Below are 17,405 nucleotides of genomic sequence, written 5' to 3'. Positions count from 1 at the left end.
CTTCAAGCTCATGCTGCACGAGCTTAAAGAAGCCTTTCTCAAGAAGCAAGAAGAAGCTCAAGGTTCTCGTGAGCGCATGAAGAGCCTGGCTGACAAGTGTGTGCAAGCCTACAATGAGGCTGAGAAGCGCAAGGCCCTTGGGCATCCTGGCATCGACCCCAGGATGGCTGCAAAGAAGAAGAAGAAGCCCGCTATGGCCGAACCCGACGCACCAAGGCAGGAAGCAGATCCCATTGTCTTCCCAACTAGCATGACTGGCTCGAAGCCAAAGGCCCGGTGAACCGCTTCAGAGTTGAAGAAGACGAGGACTGCTGAGGCTGAAGCCAGGAAGAGGAAACATCCTGAAGCCTCTGCTACTGCCCCCTCCAAGAAGAAGCGGAAGACCAAGAAGGAACGGGCTGCTCCCACAGAGCCCTTGATTGTTGAACCCATCTCCATGGTTTGTCCTGACGCTGAACCTCAGGAGCGCCAACTGACTGTCCATGAGCCTGCTTTCACAGAGGCTCATGAAGCTGAAGACTTTCCAGCAGCTGATCCCATCGCTGCTGAAGACATTGGTCACCATGACCATGTTGAAGATGATGTAGTTCTTCCTCAGCTCAAGCACCAACAGGTATCATCGCCTATGCTAACACACAGCGAGCTCATCAGCATTGGTCATCCTCTGACGCTAATTGCTCAGGATGCATCAGAGGAAGAAGACTTTGAGGCCCAGCCAACTCCAACTCCACAGGCGTCGCCAGTGTTACGCGGGCTTCACAAAGGACCAAGGCCTCCAGTCTCTGAGTCTGAAGCTAAAGCTGCTAAAGACATTCCGGCTGCATCAGCCGATGAAGAAGAAACCCCAAGCACTGCTACACCCCCGTCTCACCAAGAAGCTGTTCTTGAGGAGAACGTGACTGTGACCGACCCTCCAGCTCATCAAGTGGAGGTTGAGAATTTTGAGGATGCCACCGATGCCACTGACGCTGTCATGACTGAAGCCAATGTGGAGCCTTCACCAACCCAAGCACCAGAAGTCAGCGAAGCCACTGATCCCACTACTTCTGTTCCTGCGCCTGCTGCTGGTCCTTAGTTCGACTATCATGTTGAGCACAGGCCTCAGAGTGATCGAGGATGAAGACGATGCTACTTCACCGCCACCTCCTTCAGCACGCTTCGACACTGCTCCAAGTTTGTCTGCACCGCCGAACACCACCGACGACCCTGCTGCTTCACCTACTTTTCATGGGGACGAGTAGATGCTCTATGTCTTCAAACCTTTTTGGTCCTTACTGACAAAAGGGGGAGAAGCATATGAGTTTGATAGTCTTCAAGCGGGTCCACATGGGTGGTTGCTTTATATTTTGCCTCGTGTTTACAACTCTCATTTTGATACATTTGGTTCTTTGAGTTGTAACACTTAAACTCGATGGTCGTCTGCTACTTATTTGCCACTTTGTGATGCGATGATAAATTCCGCATGTGCGACGATAAATTCCGCATTTAGATCATTTTGGCAGACGTCCATTTTCCATTATGCATGTCATTATCTTCACATACCTTCTCATGCATAATGGATTGTCATCATAAGTTGAAGAGGATCTCCACAAGTACAACCTGCCATGTGTATTTGCATTCCAAAAGCAAATTACTTACATGCACATCTTCAGGGGGAGCCCTTGCAACCTATGAAGACAATTCCTTATCCTTTACAATTTCACATATTATATTCCCCGTTGAAAACTTCAACTAGTTTGTCATCAATCACCAAAAAGGGGGAGATTGTAAGTGCATCTAGTGCCACCCCTAGTTGGTTTTGGAGTATTGACGACAAACCTAGTTGAGGGACTAATGTGTTTGTGAGAATTGCAGGATAACACAGGTAGAAGTCCCTCATTGATTCAGTTTTCCTACCAGAGATGACCCCTAAAAATGTATGAAGACATTGATGTCAAAGGTGGTTTATGAAGATATTCTCATTGAAGACTATGACAAGAGAAGACATCGCATGAAGCCTATGGAGCTCGAAGACTTAGATTTGTCGTAGTTTTGTTTCTTCTTTGTTGAGTCATAGGAACCACCATACTGTTAAGTGGGGTCCAAGAGAACCAGTCAGAATGACTGAAGTGATGCTTAACCAAAACCTGTGTCTTCGAGTGAAGACTATGAGAGCGAATCTTGACCAGAGTCGGACAAGTCAGCTTTGCTTGTAGCCCAAGTAAAGTTGCCGTGTGAGTTTGAAATCTGACCGTTGGAACATGTGTCAGTTCCTTAGTGACCCAGGGTCATTTCGGACAAATCAGGTCGGGTTGCCTAGTGGCTATAAATAGCCCACCCCCTACAACCATAAACGGTTGGCTGCTCAGAGTTAGAGTACGACTTTTGTCGTTTGAGAGCAACCCACCTCGAAGCTTTTGAGAGAGAATTCCTTGCGAGGATAAAGCCCTAACCACCCAGAGCCAAAGAGTGTTAGGCATCACTTAAGTCTTCTTGTCTGTGTGATCTGAAGACTTATTACACTTGAGGACTGTGAATCCTCCAGCCGGTTAGGCGTCGCGTTTTGAGCATCCAAGAGACATTGTGGATCGCCAGTGAACGAAGTCTGTGAAGGTTTGGGAGTCTACCTTGAAGACTTACCAGAGTGATTGGGCGAGGTCTGTGTGACCTTAGCTCAAGGGGAATACGGTGAGGACTGGGTGTCCTGAGCTGCGTGTTCAGGACTGGGTGTCCAGGACTGTGTGTCCTCAGGTTTAAATACCTAGCCGCCCTAACCAGACGTACAGTTGTCACAGCAACTGGAACTGGTCCAACAAATCATTGTCTTCAACGAGTCACTGGTTTCATCCTTCCCTTCCCTTTACTTACTGTTGGTCCTTGTGAAGTCATTGTATGATTGCACTATCTTTTGTCTTCACTAAGTGACTGCATGTTCTGTTTGGCTTCATAATATCTTCCTACCTGATCCTCACTACATTGCTGCTATTAGTCATTGCACTTTCACTTCATTGAATACTTGACTATGGTTTGCCTAGTGTAGTCTACCTTCCGCTGCATGGTAATAAGTTTATTTCTATTGTTTGTCTTCGAAACTTCCACGTTTTGAAGACTTTCATAAAAATCGCCTATTCACCCCCCTCTAGTCGATATAACGCACTTTCAGTTATGTATTTTGGTCGGTAAAAATTCACTATATAATCTCCCGAAGGTTTTGACTCCTGCATCACGCAATTGTCCTCTATTCTTGTTTCTAGCTGTTTTTCTGACAGATCTAGATCATCATGACGTCTCCAAGTGCCCCCAAGGACAAGTTTTTCGAGAAGGTCATCAACCCCTACCTCACGGAAGTGCTGCAACACCCTCAAACCATTGAGATGCATGAGGGGGTGCTGCACATCCGCGATGTTGAGGGACCAAGGAGGATCGGAAGCGTGGAGACAAGGCTCGAGGCAATGGAGCAACAAGTTTTCAAGTGCCAGGAGATGGTGGAACGCGGACTCAATGCCAACCATATGATGATCGCGGAGTTCACCAACAACCACAAGCTGGATGTCAAGAACATTGGGGAGACAATCTTCAAGCTTCACGAGAAGATCGAGCACCTCCAAGCCCAAATCTATGACCTGCAAAACCAAAACTGTGAGTATGAATATAGATTCAAGAGGATGAGTTTGGCTGCAGATTTGAGGATCTCGGAGACTCGTTCATCCTTCTATGATGGTGAGCCTATGCCTTGGAAGATGGACGACAAGCCTACTTCATCATCACCACCATCTTCTTCACCAACAAAGGAGACATAATCATATGGGTATGGGCACTCCCCTTGGCAACTGCCAAGCTTGGGGGAGGTGCCCCGGTATCGTATCACCATCACTTTTATCTTTACCATTTTTCTTAGTTAGATCCTTTTGATAATATCTTTATCTAGTAGAATAAAGTTTTAGTATGATCTAGTTGTGAGTTTTGCTTTATGATCCCTCTATGTAATCGAGTCCGTGAGCTATATAATAAAGATTAGTGTTGAGTCAAGGGCTTGATGATTTTGCTATGATCTTAAGTGAATAAAATAAAAGAGAAAGAATAAAAAGAAATAAAAGAGATCATATGGATCTTATGGAGAGTAATGAGCTCACATATAAAGAGTATGATGAATAAAAGTTGTTGAGAGTTGACAAACATAGTTTTGGTCATCGTTGCAATTAATAGGAAGTAATAAAGAAAGAGAGGTCTTCACAAATAAATACACTATCATGGACATATTTTATGATTGTGAGCACTCATTAAAATATGACATGCTAAAGAGTTGACGTTGGACAAGGAAAACAACGTAATGGGTTATGTTTTCTTACATCTGAGATAAATTATATTGTCATGGATCATCCAACATGATTGAGCTTGCCTTTCCCCCTCATGCTAGCCAAATTCTTTGCACCAAGTAGAGATACTACTTGTGCTTCCAAATACCCTTAAACCCAGTTTTGCCATGAGAGTCCACCATATCTATCTATGGATTGAGTAAGATCCTTCAAGTAAGTTGTCATGCAAGCAATAAAAATTGCTCTCTAAATATGTATGACTTATTAGTGTGGGAGAAAATAAGCTTTATACGATCTTGTGATGTGCAAGAAATAAAAGCGATGGACTGCATAATAAAGGTCCATATCACAAGTGGCAATATAAAGTGATGTTTTTTCACATTAAGATTTTGTGCATCCAACAATAAAAGCGCATGACAACCTCTGCTTCCCTCTGTGAAGGGCATATCTTTTACTTTTATCTCCTACCTTACATAAGAGTCATGGTGATCTTCACCTTTCATTTTTACATTTTATCTTTTGGCAAGCACAATATGTTAGAAAGATCTTGGTATATATGGCTAATTGGATGTGAGTTTTCATGAACTATTATTGTTGACATTGCCCTCGAGGTAAAACGTTGGGAGGCAAAACTATAAGCCCCTATCTTTCTCTGTGTCCGATTAAAACTCCATACCCATAAGTATTGCGTGAGTGTTAGTAATTGTGAAAGACTATATGATAGTTGAGTATGTGGACTTGCTGAAAAGCTCTTATATTGACTCTTTTCTATGTTATGATAAATTGCAATTGCTTCAATGACTGAGATTTTAGTTTGTTAGTTTTCAATGAAGTTTATGGTTCATACTTGAAATTATGATTGAATTATTACTCTAGCATAAGAGATCATATGACAATAATTATATAAGCTGTTGTTCTAAGAATGATCATGATGCCCTCATGTCTATATTTTATTTTTATCGACGCCTCTATCTCTAAACATGTGGACATATTTTTCGATTTCGGCTTTCGCTTAAGGACAAGCGAGGTCTAAGCTTGGGGGAGTTGATAAGTCCATTTTGCATCATGCTTTTATATCGATATTTATTGCATTATGGGCTGTTATTACACATTATGTCACAATACTTATGCCTATTCTCTCTTATTTTACAAGGTTTACATAAAGCGGGAGAATGCCGGCAGCTGGGATTCCGGGCTGGAAAAGAAGCAAATATTAGAGACCTATTCTGCACAGCTCCAAAAGTCATGAAACTTCACGGAAGCTATTTTCAGAATATATAAAAAATACTGAGCGCAAGAAGTTCCAGAGGGGTCCCACACCCTGGCCACGAGGGTGGGGGGTGCGCCCTACCCCCTGGGCGCGCCCCCTGCCTCGTAGGCCCCCTGGTGGCCCTCCGATGCCCATCTTCTGCTATATGGAGTCTTTCATTGAGGAAAAAAATCATAAGCAAGCTTTTGGGACGAGACACCGCTGCCACGAGGCGGAACCTTGGCGGAACCAATCTAGGGCTCCGGCGGAGCTGTTCTGCCGGGGACATTTCCCTTCGGGAGGGGGAAATCATCGCCATCATCATCACCAACGCTCCTCTCATCGGGAGAGGGACAATCTCCATCAACATCTTCACCAGCACCATCTCCTCTCAAACCCTAGTTCATCTCTTGTATCCAATTCTTGTCTCTAAGTCTGGGATTGGTACCTGTAGGTTGCTAGTAGTGTTGATTACTCCTCGTAGTTGATGCTAGTTGGTTTATTTGGTGGAATACCATATGTTAAGATCCTATATGCATATTAATACCCCTCTGATTATGAACATGAATATGCTTTGTGAGTAGTTACGTTTGTTCCTGAGGACATGGGAGAAGTCTTGCTATTAGTAGTCATGTGAATTTGGTATTTGTTTGATATTTTGATGAGATGTATGTTGTCTCTCCTCTAGTGGTGTTATGTGAACGTCGACTACATGACACTTCACCATTATTTGGGCCTAGAGGAAGGCATTGGGAAGTAATAAGTAGATGATGGGTTGCTAGAGTGACAGAAGCTTAAACCCTAATTTATCCGTTGCTTCGTAAGGGGCTGATTTGGATCCATATGTTTCATGCTATGGTTAGGTTTACCTTAATACTTCTGTTGTAGTTGCGGATGCTTGCAATGGGGGTTAATCATAAGTGGGATGCTTGTCCAAGTAAGGACATCACCCAAGCACCGGTCCACCCACATATCAAATTATCAAAGTACCGAACGCGAATCATATGAACGTGATGAAAACTAGCTTGACGATAATTCCCATGTGTCCTCGGGAGCGCTTTCTTCTATATAAGAGTTTGTCCAGGCTTTTCCTTTACTACAAAAAGGATTGGGCCACCTTGCTGCACTTTATTTACTTTTGTTACTTGTTGCTTGTTACAAATTATCTTATCACAAAACTATCTATTACCTATAATTTCAGTGCTTGCAGAGAATACCTCGCTGAAAACCGCTTATCATTTCCTTCCGCTCCTTGTTGGATTCGACACTCTTACTTATCAAAAGGACTACGATAGATCCCCTATACTTGTGGGTTATCAACTTCCAGCAAGGAGGAGCTCCTGGCCTCCGTGTCGTTGCGGCGCTTGCGGGGCGGGTCGCCGTTCTCACCACGTCTGTCGAGCCCTCCTCGGTCACCATGATACGTCTCCAACATATCTATAATTTATTAAGTATTAATGACATGTTTACAATAATTTTATATGGTTTTTGTATGATTTGAATGGAACTAACCCGGACTGGCGCTGTTTTCAGCAGAATTATCGTGGTGTTTTTTGTGTGCGGAAGTTATCGGAATTGGACAAAACTTTTTGACGATTTTTTGGAAGAAAAGATAAATAATGGAGCAAAGAACCACCAGAGGGGGTCCCTTTCTGCCCACAAGACACCAGGGCGCGCCAGCCCCCCTGGCGCGCCCTGGTGGGTGATGGCATCCCTGAGGCCCATCTTCGCGTGAAACCGATGCAAAAAAATCCTATAAATACAAAAAACCCCCAAAATAACCCTAGATCAAATGTTCTGCTGTCGCAAGTCTTTATAGCCGCGAAAACCAATCTAGACCCTGTTCATCCTTCGATGCCTTGTGCTCCGAGATCAGAATGATTCTGCCAAAACTTCAAGACAACCGACTGTTATCTGCTTGCTCGGTCTAACCTCGCCCGCCTTTCACTTCACAATCTGTTTGTACTCATGTAGACATGACGCACTCGGGAAAGCCACATGTTATAGATGGTTGCAACATAGGGAAGAGCACCTTTTGACTTGATTTTTTTAGTGAAAGATCACCCTAATAATTAAATACTGCGCAATCAAAGGGTGTAAATAACAAAGGGATAAACATCTCAGGCAATACATAATAGCATGATATGGTATAGCCATGGGCGCCGGGAAGTCTTCATGGTCCTCTTCAATCTTTAGTTGAAGCATCATCGTGGTGGTAGAAAAATCGTTGTCGTGGCGGTTGTTTCAAAAAATGCTGCCACGGCGGTAATTTCAAAAAATGTTGTCGTGGTCACCATTTCAAAAATGTTAACGTGGCACCAATTTCGGAAAATGCTGCCATGGCACAAAAATTTCAGCACCTCCTCCTACGTCTGGTACACCTTCTCCATGCTGGGGTCCTCCGTGTACACTTGCCACCATCATTTGCAACCTGTAGGCTATCTCTACATCTTTTACATTAAAGTGGCAATCTCGTGTCTCCAGCCATCATGTCGTGACGCGCAGGCAACTTAACGTTACAACATATAACCATCTCATACATAAACTCGTTATCATGACGAATGCTATACCACATCATATACAAAACTGCAAAACCAAGTTAGACATTCTCTAATCGGTTTGGCAGATTTTAATTACGTGGTTGCTAAGATTTACGGATAATACTAGCTACCTATGTTCACAAACAAAGGTGATAATCCTTGTTGCTATATTGACTTTTGGGGTGTATATAGAAAAGGGCCAATACCTCCACTCTATATAGGTTAGAGGGGAGAGAGAGGGCAGCCACCAAGGAGGGAAAGCCTCCTTGGGTGCCGGCAGGGGGGAGGGGGGCTCCCCCACTCTAATTCGCCCGGGCGCCCTTATGTCTCGCTTTAAGCGAGACATGTGGAAGCTCTCGTGTCCGGGGGAGCCTCAGATGGGCCCGCCCAGCCGCACGGGAGCCCACAACCTGTTTTTTTTCGTTTTTCCTTTTTTTTTACTTTTTCTTTATACTTTAAAATTATATATTACAAAAAACACTCTTCAAAAACACATTTGAAAAATATTGTACAACTATTTGAAAAATATTGAATAAGTATTAGAAGTATTGAATGAGTATATAAAAATGTTGACTAAGTATTAAAAATGTTGAACAAGTATTTGAAAAATATAGAATAAGTATAAAAAATTGAAAACATATTTAAAAAATGTTCAATAAGTATTAAAATAGTGAACATGTATTCCAAAAATGTTGAATAAGCATTCGGACAATGTTGAACATCTATAAAAAATGTTAATCACTTATTAAAAAATGTTTTTGACATATAAAAAATGTAGAATGGAAAAAAACAAAAACTTAAAACCAAAAATAAACAAATCAAACCCCCAAAGAATGAAAAAAACAAAGAAAACGATGTAGAAAGAATAAAAAATGAAAACTAAATGAAAACCGAAAAAGAAAGAACAAAAGAAAATAAGAAAACATTGAAACCCAAAGAATCAAATGAAAGAGGAGAAAAAAGAATTATAGTGACGAAAAAATTGAATTGGAGAAAAAAAGAAAACCAAATAAAGAACCAAAGAAACAAAAAATGAAAAAATGGAGAAATAAAAAAACTTCGGTGTTTTACCTCAAGTAGCGTGCACCTCCTAGGTAAACACAAAGTCAAAAGTGGCACAGTGGCTAGCGAATCTATGCTCGATCGAAATGACCATGGTTTGAATCCCCCTGCGCCCTCATTTCCTTCCCTTTTTTTCTATTTACTCTGCGCTAGTGGGCCGACCCGATTCGTCGAGATGTTTCAGGGAGGCAAACCTTCGGTATCGCTGAATGCAAGATATAGCGCTTGTGAATTCACCCCTTCCCCCCTAAGGAAAGGGGGGCGCCTCCTCCACTTGGGCCTTCGTCGCCCAAGTTGCCTTCCATTACTAGACCTTTTAAGGCCCGTTGATATTTAATTAATTATAAAAGCCCTCTAACAATTACTATGACCTTTTATATATAATTTAATTGACCTTTTATATATAATTTAACATCACTAGAAACATTTTTCACCTATATATTAATTATTGAGAATACCCGGTATTGCCCGATAAACCCCGAAACCCTTCTGGTGACCCTGAAATGCTTTCGGTTCCTCTCGGTACTATTCAGAATATTAACAAAACTATTTCCCAAATAAATCCTCAATACTCCCATCCTATTAACACTCAATAGATTTTGATTACCTTAATGTTGTGACCCTATAGGTTCGGTAAATCATATACATGACCGAAACCCCTTGCGGTAAATTATGAACACGAATAATAATAATACAATATTATTGCCTCTAGGGCATACTTCCAACGGGGAGGAGCTCTAGGCCTCCGCATCGTTGTGGCGCCTGCGGTGTGGGTCACCGTTCCCACCGAGTCCCCCTTGGCCACCCCGACCTGCATCCGCCGGCGACATCTCCGCTCGCTTCCGGTGGAAAACTTTGCCACAAAACACTGCCGGATCTCGATTGATTTCTGTTGGAGATCGTAGCAGAAATTTAAAATTTTCTACGCATCACCAAGATCAATCTATGGAGTAATCTAGCAACGAGGGAGAGGGAGTGCATCTTCATACCCTTGAAGATCGCTAAGCGGAAGCGTTGCAAGAACGCGGTTGGTGGAGTCGTACACGCAGCGATTCAGATCGCGGTCGATTCCGATCTAAGCGCCGAACAACGGTGCCTCCGCGTTCAACACACATACAGCCCGGTGACGTCTCCCGCGCCTTGATCCAGCAAGGAGAGAGGGAGAGGTTGGGGAAGACTCCGTCCAGCAGCAGCACGACGGCGTGGTGGTGGTGGAGGAGCGCGGTACTCCTGCAGGGCTTCGCCAAGCACTACGAGAGACGAGGAGGGAGAGAGGTAGGGCTGCGCGTTGGGAGAGAGAGACTCGTGTGTTGAGCAGCCCCAAAACCTCCACTATATATAAGGGCAAGGGCAAGGGGAGGCGCCCTAGGGTTTCCCCTAGGGGGGGCGGCGGCCAGGGCAGATGGGATCTCCCCTTTGGGTGACTTAGCCCCCAAGCCAGGAGGTGGGAACCCTAGATGGGGCACCCCAAACCCCTTGGTCACGTGGGAATAGGTGAAGGGGGCGCACAGCCCCTTAGTGGGCTGTTTTTCCCCCTTCCCTTGGCCCATGAATCCCCCCAACACTTGCCGGGGCTCCCGAAACACCTTTCGGTCATGCTGGTCATCACCCGGTACCTCCGGAACACTTCTGGACTCCAAAACCCTTCGTCCAATATATGAATCTTCACCTCCGGACCATTCCGGGACTCCTCGTGACGTCCGAGATCTCATCCGGGACTCCGAACAGCATTCAGTAACCGCGTACATACTTTCCCTATGACCCTAGTGTCATCGAACCTTAAGTGTGTAGACCCTACGGGCTCGGGAATAATGCAGACATGACCAAGACATCTCTCTGGTCAATAACCAACAGCGGGATCTGGATACCCATGTTGGCTCCCACATGTTCCATGATGATCTCATCGGATGAACCATGATGTCAAGGATTCAGTCAATCCCGTATACAATTCCCTTTGTCTACCGATATAGTACTTGCCCGAGATTCGATCGTCGGTATCCCGATACCTTGTTCAATCTTGGTACCGGCAAGTCTCTTTACTCATTCCGTAACACATCATCCTGTGATCAACTCCTTGGTCACATTGTGCACATTATGATGATGTCCTACCGAGTGGGCCCAGAGATACCTCTCCGTTTACACGGAGTGACAAATCCCAGTCTCGATTCGTGCCAACCCGACAGACACTTTTGGAGATACCCGTAGTGCACCTTTATAGCCACCCAGTTATGTTGTGGCGTTTGGTACACCCAAAGCATTCCTACGGTATCCGCGGAGTTGCACAATCTCATGGTCTAAGGAAATGATACTTGACATTAGAAAAGCTTTAGCAGAAGAACTATATGATCTTGTGCTAGGCTTAGGATTGGGTCTTGTCCATCACATCATTCTCCTAATGATGTGATCCCATTATCAATGACATCCAATGTCCATGGTCAGGAAACCATGACCATCTATTGATCAACGAGCTAGTCAACTAGAGGCTTACTAGAGACATGTTGTGGTCTATGTATTCACACATGTATTATGGTATCCGGTTAATACAATTATAGCATGAACAATAGACAATTATCATGAACGCGAAATACAATATTTCCAGCGCAAATACAAGTACATCTGAATTAAACGGTGCGGCTGAACTTGTGCAATACATCTTACATACTACAAAATGAAATTCAAATAGAACATAATGCCCTACAATAATACAATACAAACTAATAATGCAAATACATATGAATGAAACGGTACAACGGGAATACATCTTACATACTACACGAAGTCATCATCATCATCCTCCGTTGATGCAGCCCTCTTGCCCTTCGACGATGCGGTCCTCTTGCCCTCCGTCGATGCAGAACTCTTGCCCTTGGTCGATGCAGAACTCTTGCCCTTCGAGGATGCAGAACTCTTGCCTTTGGACGATGCGGAACTCTTGCCCTTCGACGATGTAGAACCCGGAAGCGGCGGCATGAAGATATCATCGTCGTCCTCGCTCTCCCCAGTCCATAAAAACGGATGCTTTTCTGCAGTCCTTCTGAATGTTTCACTCTTCGGCTCCACCACCTTCTTCCACCTTTCATGCAACCTAAGAAGTTCTTTACGTACCTCCTCATAGGTCCTTTCAGGCCACCCAGACCTACGTAATTCGTGAGCCAACTCATTCATTATGGTGTCACTACCGGTGAGTTCGTCCCATGGAACTACCCTATTGTCCATCCTGAAATCGGTAGCTAGACTCAGCAGAGTGCTGCTCATCTTAGGGTGAAAACTACGATCGAATGGATAATGGGACATCTCGACTACACTACACTGGAATGCTTATCCACCTCCACTGGAAGGGGGTTTTATAGATACAGAGGAGAAAATGGCGGGAAAGAATAACTGTGGTATGGCAGGAAAATAAGGCGGGAAGGGGTTGGCGGGAAACGGGTGGCGGGAACATATGGCGGGAAAGGGTTGGCGGGAAACGGGTGGCGGGAACATATGGCGGGAAGGGGGTGGCGGGAAACGGGTGGCGAGAAAATACATTTCAGCCATGCAACTTCGGCCTACACGAGACCAAAAAGTACTTTTCGGCCTAGGCTTGACCAAAAAGTCTATTTCGGCCTACACTTGACCGAAAAGTGCCTTTTCGGCCAGGACCCCACCACTTCGGCCAAGAGATGGCCGAAAAGTCTACTTGGGCCTAACTGTGGCCGAAAAGTCCTATTTCGGCCAAGAGATGGCCGTCGGGCTACTACTTTTGATTTTTATGAATATCATGCTATAGTTTCCAAAAATGCTATAAAATATATCATATTTTTGAAAAAAAATCCATATATAGTAGCAAGCAGAAGAAATATATATACGAACAAGATATTTTAATTATGTATGCATGTTGCCTGGGAGAGGGAGGGAAGATGTTTGGAAGGCTCTTATTTATATTAGTGATTTAAAAGCGCCGAGGTTGGATGGACTCAATGCTTTTTTATAAGAGATTTTGGTCCATGTTAAGGAAATATTCGGTCGAGGAGGTTTTGCAAGCGGTTACGTGTATTATTCCTATTGTGATGATTCTGAAGGTTAACTCTCTAGAAAAGATAATCAATTTTTGTTGATTAGCTTGTGTAATGTGGTCTACAAGACTATTGCAAAAAATGGTGGCTACTTGTTTGAAGGACTTCCTCCCATAAATTATTAGTGTGACTCAAGATTATTTTCGCACCTGGAAGGTTTAAGAAACTTTTCATGGTTTATTCCATAAATGTCCATTGTGTGTTTGAAAAGTATTAATAGTGTATTTAGAAATTATTTGTAGCGTATTATTTAAAAAAACCATGTACTTTTGTATTTTTAAAAAATCATGTAATAAAAAAAGATTGGGCACATTTAAAAAAAGTGGTTGTGTAATTAAAAGGTGTTTGACACATTCTGAAAAATGCTCATGTCATTACAAAAATGATCACCTATTAAAAATATCAATGTAATTATAAATGTGTTTGACACATTTAAAGAAAGTTCATGTAAATAAAAAAGTGCTCAGTGCAGTTTAAACAAAATGTTCATGTAACTAAGAAAATTTTCATGTATTACAAATGTTCATGTAACTATTAAATGTGTACGACACATTATGAAAAAATATTCATGTAATAAAAAATTTGCTTGACGCATTTCTAATGGATGTTCATGTAATTAGAAAATTGTTCACGTATTAAAAATGTCCAATCGATCTAAAACAAGTGATCGAGCCATTTAAGTAAAAAATTCATGTAATTTCAAATGAGAAATTAAAAAATATTCCTTCATTGCTAGAATAATGTTTAAGTAGGTGCTTTTATGTGCATGTTTTCATGGTTTCAAGTTTCTTTTAGGGCAACTCTAACGGACCAACCTAAATGGATAGAAAAATTGTCCCTTTTTTGTCCATTTGCGTGGCTAAGCTGACACCGAAAGCCCGCTCGTGTCCGTCTACCCATAGGCGTGTGGGACGCATTTCAACTTAGTTTTCGGATTTCCATTTAAAATACATATATTAGCTGCCAAAAGTTTGTCAATTACATTAATTATACTAAAAAAGTTAAGTAAAAAATTGACTAAACCTTAGATCTACTTGTCCTCGTCATAGTTTTTGTCCACCAGGTTGAAGTAGACCGGAGCCAGCCATGGATATGGCCATGGTGCCTGCCACCGGCGCTGGCGTGGCAGGCGCCTCCACTGCTTTGGCATACCAGGGACCATGAACATCCACGCTCACACGTGGCCCACTAGCCTCGCCAATGGCAACGACTCTGGTTGCGACGACAGGGGGATTTTGCGAGTTGCAGGTCAGGCCACCGGGTGAGCTCGGCCAGCTGAGAGTCGTCGATGGCCTTCTTAAGGGCCTCGTCCTCCCCCTCCTCCTTCATCGCGGGCTATGGCGTTGGAGCGCGCATACGCAGGGGCGCTGGTGCACGAGCGACGAAGCACGACCGACGGCGCTAGCCGTGCTCGTCCATGAATCAAGTGTCCCAGTGTGTCGAATCCAACACGAACGTTGGGTCGCGGCGAAGCTCGTGGGCAGCTGAGCGCAATGGCGACAAATCTCCACCTCCTACGTGTGGGCAGAGGCCGGAACCACTGGCACTGGAACCCTATCCGGGTTCAGATGTTAGCCGTTTGGTTGGTGCACGTCTGGTCAAGGCACGGGGTTGCGTGCTCCCAGTAGTGTTGGCATCAGTGGACGGGCATGCACACATGGTCGAGCATCAACAACACAGCTCCCGGTGGCATCACAATGAAGGTTGTCGCGCGGCCCCTCCCCGTGGAGGAGCCGGTCTCGTGGTCGTGCGCTCCGGGCGTCCACTTCCGCGACATTGTGGTCGGCAATAATGTCTCGTGTTTGACTTGACCGTTGAGCAGCTGGGAAGCAAAGGGAGGGAGAACATACTGATCCTATGTGGCTGCTCACTCGCACCCTCTCCCCCCAAAGGGCGCGGCTATGCCTCGCTTGTAGCGAGCGCGAGGAGAGCATCACTCACAGCGCCCCCTGTACATGGGGTAGGCCGAATGAGACGTAGCCACCCCCTCCCCTCCCCACCACGCACAAAGGAGCACACACATGCACATTTTTTTGCCTCTACTTTCAGAAATACACATTTAAATTATTGTAGTAAATATTTTTAATTTAGTACTTTTACATAAAAAATATAACATACACTTTTTTTTGTTAAAAGTGTATTCCATAAGTTTTCATTGTGTGTTTGAAAAATGGTCATCATGTGTTTAAAAAGTATTAATCACATCTTTAGAAAAATAGTCAGGGGTAAAAAAAACTTATATCCTTTAAAAAAAGGTTCACATGCTTTTTACTTTAAATAATTTAATTCTAAAGAAGTTGTTTGAAGCATTTAAAAAAATATGCATGTGACCAGAGAAATGTCAATCTATTAAATATTCATTTAATTTAAAAAGGGTTTTACACATTTATTTTTTTAAAAGTGCAGCACTAAAAAACCATGAAATTAGTAAAACGGGTTTGATGCACTTTAAACAAATGTTCATGGAATTGGGAAAATTACAAGTATTGGAAAATGACCATGTGATATAAAACAAGTATTCTTGCCTTTTATAGGAAATGTTCATGTAACCCTAAACAGACAATTTTTAAAACATTCTTTAGAGTTAATTTCTCAAGGGAAATATAAGAAGAAGGAAAAACAAATGGAAAGTGTTTAAAATATAAAAAACAGTTTTTATTTAAGTAGAAAGGAAAGAGAAAGGTTCTCAAAAAAAAAGGAAAGAGAAGACAAGAACAAAAAGAAAGAAGAGAAAACAGAGAAAAGGTAAAACTAGACCAAAAATGAAGCTACCACACAAACTCCAGATAAAAAAATAAGAAGGGAAATCGCTGGAATGCACACAAACTAGAAAATATGAAAAAACTAGGAACAAGACTGCTAAGAACTGTTTCAGTCTGGGGCTACTGGGCTGACCCGTGCTAGAACGGTTTTAGTTGACCAATAACTATGCTTCACACTTGGCGAGATATAGCAGGTACACCTCGATTACCCTGGTGTCCAAGAGGACTATGGTAGGAGCATGTCATGTTAGGGGACCATTTGATCGAGGAGGTTTTGCAAGTGGTCACATGTATTATTCCTACAGGATGGAATGACACTGCTATTGTAACTTCTGAAGGTTAACTCTCCGGAAAAGATAACCAATTTAGGCCTATTAGCTTGTGTAATAATATGGTCTACAAGATATTGCAAAAAAAAATGTGGCTACTCGTTTTAAGGTCTTTCTCCCAAAAAATTATTAGTAGCGTACTTCAAAAAACTCGCGTACTTTTATAAGATATTCCCATATTTACTTTTTTCTTCTAAAAAAAGTCATGTAATTAAAAAAATTGACAATTTTTGAGAAGTGATTATGTCATTTAAAAGGTGTTCGACGCATTTTGAAAAATGATCATGTCATTATAAAAATGATCACCTGTTAGAAATATCCATGTAATTATAAATGTGTTTAACACATTTGAAAACCCCCTCATGCAATTAAAAAATGTTCAATGCAATTTTAACAAAATGGTTCATATAATTAGGAAAATATTTCATGTATAAAAATGTTCATGTAAATAGAAAAAAATGTTCAACACATTATTAAACAATTTTCATGTAATACAAAAGTTGCTCGACACATTTCTAACAGATCTTCATGCAATTAGAAAAATGTACGCGTATTAAAAATGTTCAATTGGTATAAAATAAGTGTTCAAGCCATGTAAAGAAAATGTTCATGTAATTTTTAAAAAATGTTTGTCCATTGTTATACTAATGTTTAAATTGGTGCTTTTATTTGTATATATTCAGTTTTTTTAAGTTAGGGCAACTCCAATGAGCCGATCCAAACAGACATAAAAAATTGTCCCTTCTTGCCTATCTGGGTGGCCCGCCGGACACCGAAAGTCTGCCCGTGTCTGCTTACCCATTGGTGCATACAATGCACGGGACACGTTTCAACTTTTTTCCCGGATTTCCATTTAAAATATTATTGTTAAACGCTAAAAGTACGTCGATTACACTAATTAAACTAAAGAAACATAAGTAAAAAAACTAAACCATAGATCTACTCGTCCTCGTCATGATCCTCGTCCACTAGGTCAATGTAGACCGGAGCCGGCCATGGATATGGCCACGGGGTCGGTCCTACCACCGACGCACGCGTTGGCATGCCAGGCACCTCCTGCAGCTCCGGCATACGAGGGACCATGAACATCCACGACCACACATGGGCCAACAA

This window comes from Triticum dicoccoides, chromosome 5A (assembly GCF_002162155.2).
Source record: "Triticum dicoccoides isolate Atlit2015 ecotype Zavitan chromosome 5A, WEW_v2.0, whole genome shotgun sequence".
Lineage (NCBI taxonomy): Eukaryota > Viridiplantae > Streptophyta > Magnoliopsida > Poales > Poaceae > Triticum > Triticum dicoccoides.
Note: the sequence above shows the minus strand (reverse complement) of the source record.